A 12849-nucleotide genomic window follows, 5' to 3' on the forward strand; every position below is an offset into this window, starting at 1 on the left:
TAGATCGATAAGAAGTAAAGATACCTAGTATTAAATATTGATTTGATTGATTTTAATGGGAGGAATAATACATTATTTGTATTTAAATGCTACTTGTTTCAATTTAGAATTGTCGAAAAGCTTTTAGTTTTGTAAAGGAAACCAAATACTAATTTTGATTTTAATAAATCTTACACTGGTTAAAAGGAGCAAGGTTTTGGCAGAGTGACAATATTAAGGTGCAATGGACTTTATCTATGAAATCTATGAATTACGCCAACAAAATACTATTTGTTTGTACCGTTTACTGATCCTTTATAAATTTTGATAATTCCTTTGCATAAATTAAGTTCATTTGATTGAATTATACATTAAAATCATAGCATATATTGATGTCAAATCTAGAAACGACTTTAAATGGACTGATGGCACAGATTGATAAAACTTTCGCTTTCATTTTTTCCGATCTACACTTCTCTGACTATTGACCAATGTATTAGATGAAACAAGCTTTAGGCAGGGATCCGTGTACTTTGCGTTGGAGTGTTTAGAATAATACTAATAAAAAACGGCGAAAATAGAACGTGGTACAAGTCACTATAATGACATAGTGACTGTATGGTGCCTATAGATCATCGGGTACTGAAATATCCCTTACAGAATTTCCAACAAAAAACCCCAACTATTTAACAAGAATGAACTGTGATAAAGTGGATGTTTCAAATGACAATATTGTGTTACTTTTCCCCGAATCTTGCGGTTAAGAAATAGTGTCACTGATTTTTTAGTTCAGTGTACCAGGACTTTTTACCTAAGAGACGACCGACCGACCCTTTTTGTACCCGTCTTTCATTTACATACAGGTTTATTTTAATCAGATTTATGTGTCCGTTTTACCCATATATTGGTATGCACTTACATATCTTAGTTTAAAGTTATACTTACTAGTAAAGTACCATAAATATGCACATAGTTTACGTGAAACTCTTGTGCAAACACAAGTCAACAATCTTATCAGCTTAGTATTATTTTTCAAACGTAATAATGATATTTGAATGATTTAAGTTGCACTGATATATGTGTAAATTGTTCTGGCTGTTCAGAGAATTTCATTGCGTGTCTATTTCGTCACGGAATGTTAAGGGGACAACCATTTGATTCTGAGGGCGGAGGGAATGGCAGTCTTAGTCATGACAGAATATTTATTTAAAACGTTTGTGAATCACAAATAAAATATTTTCAAATGCTTCACAGCTAGATTATTTATTCTCATTATACCGTACAGTATAATGTGCTTACAAGAAAATTTGTAATTTTTATTTTAAAAATAATTTCGTTTATTTCCAAATTTTCCTAAGCCAAGATATTTATTAATAAAAAACTGCTCATCCCTTCTCAGAATCAAATTGCTGTCCCCAAACTACAAATGTACATCACAGTCACTACATAGTTATATCGTTTATCTCATTTTTACAGTTGACAAGTGTTCATTTTTACCTTTTATAGCCAATGATGACTTTTGAAACAAACAACAAGCAAATATATTTCAATTAAAAATAAAGTCAAATCTTAATCATCAAAATTAATATATTTATATCTTTCTATTTTACTTTAAACAGAAGGACCAATTGTTTTGCGAAGTCATAAGTTTTTTTGTTTTGTTATGTTTTGTTTTGTTCTAATTCAATGTCATAAATTAAAACATCGAAACTAGTGGTCGGTCAGTGACGGATCCAGGGGTGGTCCCACACCACACCACACCAGACCACTCCTTGTTGACCTCATTTTAAAATGTTTAATATTGTTTGCGACTTCTTGCACTCGTAATTTCAGTCCTTTAAATTAACATATGATTTGCATAATTATATATTACTACTCCACATTATGCTGCTGATCAGTGCCGCGTTTAGCGTCATAGCTTCATAGTTCTAGCTTCATACCAGATCAAAATGTACATCTTAAATAGCACACACGTGTTTTACGTGTATGTATTTTTTTTTTGTTTATATGAGAACGGGAAATTACATTAAAAGAGGAAATGATCGGTTAACACTGTGCTTTACCCAGCTTCCGATTCAGACACATGGATGGTCAATATCATGAGCGACCCAAAGATCACTACAAAAATGAGAGAAATTTACGGAACGAAAACATTACCCGCACATCCTGGTAACCAGTAGTTTTGATTGAAAAAAAAAAAATCATTCGAGTCATCGCGGTTACGGAAGAGTAATCATATCAAGGGAACCAAGATTCTAGCGGAAGTCACCAGATTTTAGAGCATATCGTATTCGTGCCATTTTGGATGAAAGCAAGACAGAATCAGTGGCATAGAATATTTGACGATTAGCAATTTTGAAGACTTCAGTCTTTGATTTTTCAAGGTGTCATTTTCTCAAAGCACAATGGTAATTATTTAACCATTCGTAGTAACATCAGAGTGGATTGCAATATTCTGTGTTATCAAAATGGCAGTACAGTGAACAGTATGGTTTACCTGGTATTTACCAACCACTACTGATTCTTGCTAAATATAGTATTGGTACTTTTGCTTGCAAACAACTCAGCGATAAACTGAAATATCAACTTTGACCGGAGATTTCTATAAAGACAAAAAATCAACCTAGATAAATTCGTATGCATTTAACTTCTGGCGACCTTAATCCGCGCATGTGCTGTAAGGGTCGCAATTCTTTAAAAATAAAATCTGATTGCAAAGCGAAAGTAGTTAATCAACGGCAAGGAAGACCGACGGACTCAAGCCGTAAAAAAAGTTCGAATATAAGGCAAGGAACCCTATGTCAAGCCAAAGTGGACAGAAATCAATATTTTGTAATATTAGAAAATGAATTTTTAACATTACAAAATCATTTTTTAACATTAGAAAAGATTTTTTAATATTAGAAATTAATTTTGTAATATTAAAAATTCATTTTCTAATATCACAAATTCCAGATTTATTAATATTATAAATCATGACACATTTTGTTATATTACAAATTGAATTAGTAATATTAGAAAATGAAGTTGTAATATTAGAAAATCATTTTGCAATATTGAAAAATCAGTCACATTTTTTAATATTACAAAATTATTTTCTAATATTAGAAATTCGTAACTGAATACGACAAATCCATTTTCTAATATTAGAAAATCAATATCTAATATTGAAAAGTCATTTTTAATATTAGGAATTCAATCGATTTTTTAATATCAAAAAAGTGTTTTGTGATATTAGAAATCTAATTTGTAATATTAGAAAATGAATTTGTAATACTGAAAAATCATTTTTTAATATTTAAAAAAAACACTTATTTTGTAATATTAGAAAATATACTTTTTAATATTACAAAATCATTTTTTAATATCAGAAAATATTTTTTTAATATTAGAAATTCATTTTGTAATATTAAAAATTCATTTTCTAATATTAGAAATTCATTTTGTAATATTAAAAATTCATTTTCTAATATTACAAATTCCTGATTTAGTAATATTACAAAACATTACACATTTTGTAACATTACAAATTGAATTTGTAATATTAGAAAATGAACTTGTAATATTATAAAATAAATTTGTAATATTAGAAAATCACTTTGCAATATTGCAAAATCAGTCAGATTATTTAATATTACGAAATGATTTTCTAATATTAAAAAATCGTAATTGAATACAACAAATGCATTTTCTAATATTAAAAAATCGTTTTTTAATATTAGAAATTCAGTTGAATTTTTAATATTAAAAAATGATTTTTTAATATTAAAAAATTATTTAGTGATATAAGAAATGTAATTTGTAATATTAGAAAATGAATTTGAAATATTAAAAAAATCATTTTTTTAATATTAGAAAATACTCATTTTTGTCCACTTTGGCTTGCCATAGAACCCTTTGTAATTCACATATTGTGATGTAATGTTGCACAAATATGGTCAGTAATTGTCATTTTTATTTGAAAATTAACCAAGAAAAAGATGAAATGAAATGTAAACAAGACATGTGCTTACAAGTGTATCCGTTATTGTTATTTTTCTACCAAGGTGAAAGTATTTTTAACTCGGGTGAATGTCCTGTCGGCAATCTTCGGAAGTAATGGCGAAAAATAATTAGATCAGATCTATCGATCTTCTTTGATTAAAAAAAAAACGTTGTTTTCACAATAGTCTGTAGGTATTATAGACATATATTGCTTCAGTTGCATTACTACAAACTTCTCATCTTTGTTTTTATTTTATTTCATAAGCGGCAATTTACTCACATAGTGTGCATGTTACAGTCGAAATCGGAATTTTCCCATTCCGGAATGGGACGCGTCCTGAATTGGAATAACGCGAGATTCCACGTTATTCCGTTTCTAGCCGTCCGATTCCGGAATGGGACGAGCTCGTGGTTTGACATACACCCGCTCAGGAATGTGTAATACAAGACTGATACCTATTACTAAAACTTTTTGATATCTTTTAATGTGTTGCTTTTCTATAACTGTGTTCAATTTCCAACTTAAACACAAAATATCTCTGTCCTCCTGCTTTCCTGTAAATTTTTGTTCCAATTTTCATATAGGTACCCTTTAACAGTATTAAGTCAATTTTCTCAAATTTTGCAAAAAAAAAAAAAAACAAGTTTTGATGAAAAAAAATTTAGTTACCTTTTTAAACATTAAAGGTGGTCTGTATTGATAAGACAAATGCCTTAACTATTCTATGCATACCAAGTTGTTTTTTTGGCCCATATTCACAAAAGTCAAGTTTGGACCCCCTTTTTTTAGCCTTAACACAAGGGAGCCTCTTGATAATTTAATATCTGCTTACTGAAACAACCAATTGCACAAAGTTGAATTTCTTGTTTACACAAAGATATAATAGAGTCAAAATGTTGAATAATTATCATTATTTTAATGAAAAAGGCATCTTAGTTCCCAAAATGCTGATTTTTCAGTCACATTTGGTACCCTGGGCATGTATAAATGTACTCAGTAATTACAAAAAGTGAAATATCTCACCGACACAGATTGATATTTTGCAAGAACAGTAAATAACATACACAGAAAACATCAGTTTCTACTTACTTCACACACGTTGAAGAAAGTTCATTTTTGTATATGTCATTACCACCAATTTTTTTATAAGTTGCATTAAAATTTGAGTGGAAGTACCATTAGAAATGGTCATTTATGAGATAAAAAATGTTTTATCGGTCAGTGTTTACTTTAATCAATCAAATGGCTGTAGTACAGCACTTCTTGAGCAGTTAAAGTAGAATAAAAGTGAAAATGCAAAAAACATTTCAGTTTTTATATGTCATGTGTAACAAGTGCAATTCAACCATTTTCAAGTCAAGTCTCTACTCCAAGTATTAAAAATGTAAAAAAAAATCAAAACTGTTTTAGTCACCCTATTTATTTCTTATATAGCTGTGTTTAGAAAACTTTTGATAATAGCAATTGCAATCCATTGGTCATCTTTTAATCCATAAAAACATTGCTAATTTCCAAATTTAGTAAAAATATGCCATAAAAGTAAAAAAAAATGAGGCCTTGAATCAATTTATTCCATTTAAGGTTGCTCCATTTAGTATAAAATGTGATATATTGTTGTTTGAAAGCTTCTCGGATAATTGAAACTCACTTACTAAAAATCTCACTTTCCAGTGAAACTGTGGTTATCAGGTCTCAGTCTTGTATTCTTTGCCTCACAGGCTTCTATAGTATACCTTAAATTTTTATGATTTTAAAAAAAATATATACAAGGAGTTTCAACTTTTGACCATGTTTTTCAATTAAGGAAATGTCAAAAATAATTTTTAGGTCCATGATTTTAGAAAAAAAGGCACAAACTTTGGTACACCAGGAGTGGTCAAACTAAAAATAGACCTTTTCTACTTTCACCTTTATTTTGAGTTCATAAAATAAACACCTTTTCTGAAGCATTATTTTTCATGAAAATACTGTTTTTCCTCAAAACAAGTTTTTTGTGTCATAGCTTGATATTTACTCTGTACTTTTGGTGAAAATATGATAATCATTTGCGTAGACCCGCTCAGGAATATGTAATATAAGACTGATAACAAAATGGACGCTGAAGTAGAGTTCAAGAAATTTTGAACATTTTGTTAACAACTTACCAAGTGAATTGAACGAATTACTCAGTGGTCAAATCACTGAGGACGAAATAGTTAAAATTAAAAATATTAGAAATCTAAAAAATGGCAAAGCATATGAAGTTGATGATATTCTTAATGAATATCTTAAAAACACTGTTTTGGAGCTAATACCTGTATACTTAAAGATTTTTAATTCAGTACTCAATACAGGTATTGTACCCGAACTTTGGTCACAAGAAGTTATTGTACCTATATATAAGAACAACACAAGAATAAAGGTTTGGTATCAGATCCAAATAACAATAGAGGAATTACACTAAATTCATGCTTAGGGAAAACCTTCTCATCCATTTTGAATGAAAGACTTACTAAGTCTTCTGATGAGATTGAGCTCTTATCTGAATCACAGACTGGATATCGAAAGGGTTATTCTACTGTTGACAACATTTTTGTGTTACACTCCCTTTTAGCTATATATTTTTCAAAAGGTATTTTGCACATTTGTTGACTTTAAATAAAAAAGCATTTGACACAGTTTGGAGAGATGGCCTGTGGCTAAAAGTTCAAGAATTCAATGTAACAGGAAAAATATTTTCAGTTATTTTCAATATGGATCAGAATATTTAGTCTTGTATTGGGCATCAAGGTAATTTCTCCGCATTTTTTAACTGTGGAGTTGCTGTGAGATACGGAGAAAACTTGTCGCCTTTTTTGTTCTCAATTTTAATGAATGATCTAGAAATCTTTTTCAAGACAATGAAGTACAAAATCTAGATTTAATAGAAAGTTCATGCTCAGAAATGTTTGATGTGTATGTCAAAATATTTGTGATGCTTTAAGCAGATGATACAATTATAATGTCAGAAACAAAGGAAGCTTTGCAAAAAGCATTGGATGTGTTTGCTAATTACTGTAAAGAATGGAAGTTACAAGTTGATACTGAAAAGACAAAAGTTATTGTCTTCAGTAAAATAAAGCGTAAACAACATTTTTAATTCCATATATATAACACAAATATAGAAATAGTAGAGTCGTATACATATCTAGGCACGGTTTTCAATTACAAGGGCAGTTTCACTATTGCAAGAAAGCGTCTAATAGATCAAGCCCAAAAAGCTCTCTATAGGAAACTAAGAAACATTCCACTGCCAATAGATTTACAGTTGAAGTTATTTGATACTTTTGATATCACCGATACTTTTATATTCCTCTGAGGTCTGAGGTTTTGAAAATAATCAAAACATTGAAAAAGTGCGTCTTAAATTTTGTAAAAATATCCTTAAGCTGAGACGCAGCACTCCAAATTTTATGGTTTATGGCGAGTTGGGTAGAATTCCACTTGTTAAAGTAAGAATGATTAGTTTTTGGGCAAGAACTATGGAAGAAGAACAAAAACTAAAATAAAATGCTTTGGCTTATGTTAAAAATGCATGACAATAATCCAATCAAATTTAGGTGGAATAACTATCATGTTAAATCCATCTTGGATGATACGGGTCTTATTTACTTATGGAACGAACAAGTTGAAGTAAATATTAACTGGCTTAAGGTCGCAGTTAAACAGGCATTATGTGATCAATTTTATTAATCTTTTACAAATGGACAACGTGTCTCGTGGTGAATTCTATTCCAATTTTAAACATGAATTCAGAATTGAACCATATCTTCTCAGATTGATTGTCCCCAGCAGAACGTATTCATTTGACAAAATTAAGATATCCTAACTTAAAACTACCAATAGAAACTGGAAGGTGGTCTGGAGTCCTATGGAGTCAAAGAATATGTAATCGTTGTGAAAAAAAAAGGGGTGGGAGATGAAGTTCACATATTCTTCCAGTGAAATAATCCAACGGTTATGTATTCAAGATCTCATTACATCTCGCTACATGACTACTCAAAGCAACCGAATATGAGTAAATTTGGTGTGTTATTGTCTATCTGTAATGTTCAATTATCCAAAAGAGTGTGTGCTTTATTACGAAAAATTGCTAATATCATATGAGAGTGAATGTGTTAAAATATAAATGTGAATCGGTATGTATTCACATATTTAATGATATTGACTATTCTGTGTATTGTGTCTGTGTATTTGTCTTATTTACATGTATGTACATTTGTTTTTTTTATTGTTGTTTTTGTCCTCTTGTACACCTACAACACTGTGTCTGGGGCTATCAATAAATCTTGTCTTAAATTGTCATGATGACGGATGATATAGCTACACACAGAGAGAGAGAATCGGACTGTTTTACTCATTATCGCGTATAAGGAAATCTAAGAAATGTCTTTCATTATTCAATATCAAATTCATTTGTTTATTTATCACTTATGGATTAGCCTCTGTCCCGCTGATACTTCTTTTAAACATAGTCCTTTTTGATCATGAGCTAAATCGGGAACTAAATACAGAAGCAAGTACCGAGATAAAGAGGAAAAATATAAGTTATACTCAGTCTGTTCCAAACTTCCCAATAAAAACTGAAATTTTTTACTACATAATTGCTTGCATTTTATTGACAATTCCCTACTTGCGGAGCTCGGGGTGCAGCCATATTTTATCCTGTTTTTCCAGAGTTACCTCCCGTAAGAGCAGGTGTAATTTCAAAGTCTCTCTAATCGATGTTCGGATTCGGGTGCAGAAAAAGAGGTAACTTTAATGAAAATGTAAATCCCAGCAGACAAACACAACGGTGTTTCTAAAATTTACAGGATGTTTCATTTTGTTGGTAGGTTACAAGGATGATTTTCATTTGTATCCCGGGTAAAGAAAATTTATGACAGGGTCAGTAGAACGAGAAATTCCCTTTTGACTTTCGAGATTTTCTAAAGTATCGTCGATATAGGATGGAAAACCTTACGTGTTCCGAATAGACACCTGCTCCAAAGGGAGATAAATGTTGAAAAAAATGTTGGTACGCAAGTCGGGAATTGCTGGCGTTGAACCTAATCCTGGGCCATCGTCTACATCCAGTTGTAGCACAGAACCATTAAATACAAGCGCCACCAGCTTAAACCTAAGTTATTCGCAAATCCTAAAGAATTCTGTATTTTTTCTTCACTTGAACGTGCAAAGCATAAAACCAAAACTTAAGCAAATATCAATTGAATATAACGACTTCAATATCCTCTCATTTACGAAAAGCTGATTAAAACAGATTGTACCTGATAATGAAATATCGATAACAGGATACCAACTATTCCGCAAAGATAGACTAGTTCGTTTGGGTGGAAATGTTGTTGTGTATGTAATATCCAAGTATCTGGTGTCCCGACCTTTGCGTTGGTCAATTAGAATGCTTATGGTTAGAAATAAAACTTAAAAAAAAAATCGTGTTATACGGGACATTTTATGTTCCACCAAATAGTAATGATAATATATGGGAGGAAGTCTCCGAGTCTTTAGAATTAGCCCTGAATATTGATAAAGACATTACAGTAACACATAATTTTATTTATTAATCAACTATCTAATTCTCCAAAAAATAAAATTATAGATCTTCAAATGTTTAGCCTTCAGCAGTTAATCAGTGAACCTACCCATTTTACGGAACACGCATCATCCCTTGTTGACCTTATCATGCTAAACAATCCAATCAACCTGTTGATCACTGATGTAGGTCCGCATCTCTTAGATCAAGTTCGCTTCCATTTACCCATTCTTGGAATATTAAATCTCCCAAAGTCTAACCCACAAAAACCCTTTAAAAGAAAAACCTATCTATATGAACAAGCAGATTATAATCTACTGAATAGTAGACTGGGACTCCCTATTTGTAAATATAAGTGTTTTCAATGAGGAGAAACAGGCCTATGGAGGGTGGTGAAGTTAATTCTAAATTTAACATTTCATCGAATTAAACTTATTTTCTTGGGTAATATTGCTTGTTCATGTTTAAAAGTTCCCATGGCATCACTGTATTGGAAAGATAGTTAAATAAAAATTCTTGCAATGACCACTGAAATAAATTTTCAATGAATCATGATAATTTTTTTTAATTATCCCATTTTCAAACATTATCAAAGAAAAAAATCAATTTAAAAATGGCCGAAAATCAGGTAAAAATGTTAGTTTGTATCTAATTGTCTTCTTAGCAATACTTGATATTATAATGATAAAGTTATTACTTGGCTCCTAGTTCAATCACAGAAATAAATACTTAATAATTATCTTATTCCATATTTTCCACCGATCTTGTTAGGATTCATGGAAACCGTTTTCTTATTTTACGCTTTTGCCATAAGTGAAGTTATATAGTGCATAATCATATATGTGTTGTTTTGAATTGAATAAAGCAGAAGTAAAAAAGTTTAAGATATATATTTATTATTCTATAAAGATTATTGAAGTGTTGTAGAATTTATAAATAGAAATATGATGGTCCTGAATTAATGATAAAATCAAATAAATGTATAATTAAATCTAAACTTCTTGTTGTTTTGTTAAAAAATAAAATTTACATTTTCAAACTCATTTTGCAAAGCTCAAGTTTGAGATCAAATAGAGAACGTTGTATTAATTTTTTTAAATTTTTTATTTATTTATTTTTTGCTATGTAGTACTTAATATTTAGATACACATTGTAATATTTACGGTATCTTATTGTATTATTATTATTAGACCTGTGATTAATTTTTTTCATAAAAAATAAACTAAAATGCTGACGTATTAGGGACAATTTTGTTCTGTGATTAAATAGTGAACTATTGTAAGAAAAAGTTCGTTATAATATTTTTTAAATTCTATTAATGTGATCTGTATATGTTATCTGTTTTAGATACCTACAACACACGATTTCCCTTAAATAACTTGCAACTGGGGATTAGATTATAGATTGATCTTTGACTACTCTTTAATTACTGCAACATAGTAGAAAAAAATACAATATTTCAGTTAGAAAAAGATGATATTCAAAAAATAAATTTATCTTTCCACTGACATATAATATATACTGAATATCGTGAAAATCGGTTTCACATGCTGTATCAACCCGAGATTCCTATATCAGGTCGAGGGTTGATACAGCGTGTGAAATCTTCATGTTCATTATATCATATATTTAACCATACTTACAAGTATGGTCTGTGAAGGGTTACGATATAGGTCTGGAGGTGTGATATAGAGTATGCAATAAAAAGTAGATGGTATAGTGTTAAAACAAAGCCGTATACCATATGAGCCTTTTAAGTTCTTAAAATCCATTGCACTAATATGACCATCTATTCAATTACAAGAATAGATGAATTTATTGAGAAATATCCAGTTAAGATTTTGGCCGTTTTTAGTTCCCGTGAACAAGTTATTCCCCTTGAACTATATAAAAGGCCATGTGGCCCAATTATTCCCCCTTTGCTTTCAAGACACCAATCGGGTAAGGTCACAACAAAAATTTTGATATGCCAAATATACAAGAAAATATTTTAAACCCTCCCATCACTCCCGTACTTTTATGTTAGAACAAATACTGCTGTTTGCTTTTTGTTTATAATTTCAGAAGATGTAACGAACCTAACAGAGACGGCTGATTGAAGAACAACGGCACATGATGTACATCGGGTTTGAAGGCGTATATTTTTGGATAGCATGATCAGATGATCAACTTGTATACTTCATCTCTGTTCCCAGGGTCAAGTATTTGAATTTAGCAATTTGTGCATAGATTGAATTTTGTTGTGTTCAATATTGAACTTTGCTAAGATGCATATTGATTTTTATTGTGCTGAATATTGAACTTTGTTGTGCTAAATATTGAACTCTGTTGTGCTATTATTGAACTTTGTTGTCCTAATTATTGGACTTTGTTGTGCTAAATATTGAACTTTGAACCGAACATTGAATTTTTTGTGCCGAACAATTGATTGACATTTCGAAACTTTTGGTTTGTTTTGGGGCTGCAGCATACAAGTAATTGTTGGTAGCCCCACAAAATTTCTGTAAATATTCATCAGCCGTGACCAAACATTCGCCAATACGTAGTCTTTGAATAAAAATTATATTTTCACAATGATATTCTCGCTTTGTTGTGCCATGATATTTTCTTCAATAAATTTGTAAATATCCCATAAGTACGAAGACCAGACAATAATATAATCCACCTGTGCGAAAGTATACATTATAAGTAAGTATATTCAAAAAACGATCACACGGTAATATCACGGTAAGCAACCGCAGAGTCTTCATCGATCCCCGTACGTGGGAGAATAGTTAAGGAAGTTAGTCCATTAGTTCAGTTTATCGATCCATGCGGTGAAAATCTCTGCACCTGTCCAGGAAACGCGAAGCTGAAACATTAACTTGAAAAAAATAAGTGAAATAGAAAAAGCCTGGTTGGGATGAAAAAAGGGTGGGTTTACTAACATAAGTATTCATTTTCAAAATGTTATTATAGTATCCCTTGTCGGGCAAGCCAAAAATAAAATTTAAAATCAATTTATTAAAGAAATACATTCAAATAGAAATATTTCTATAGCAGCAAAATTAAACAATATGAAATAAAATATATGGTATTAATGTAGTGTATAATAAAATAGTAATTTAGGGAGGCAACATTGTAGCGGAATCAAAACAATGTAATCAAGGGACGAAGACCGGACATGCAAAATATATAAACACAATAAAGAACATATATATACGTTTATATATGTATAATAAAAATTAAATAATGCATAAAAAGTAACATAAGTAAATGAAAGAGTATATAAAAGGTGGTATACCTGCTAAGGTTAAAAAGTTCAGCTGATTATTAATTGTAAAACGAAAAATCA

This window comes from Perna viridis, chromosome 10, assembly GCF_037379345.1.
Source record: "Perna viridis isolate PV_CMFRI_1.1 ecotype Kerala chromosome 10, ASM3737934v1, whole genome shotgun sequence".
Classification (NCBI taxonomy): Eukaryota; Metazoa; Mollusca; class Bivalvia; order Mytilida; family Mytilidae; genus Perna; species Perna viridis.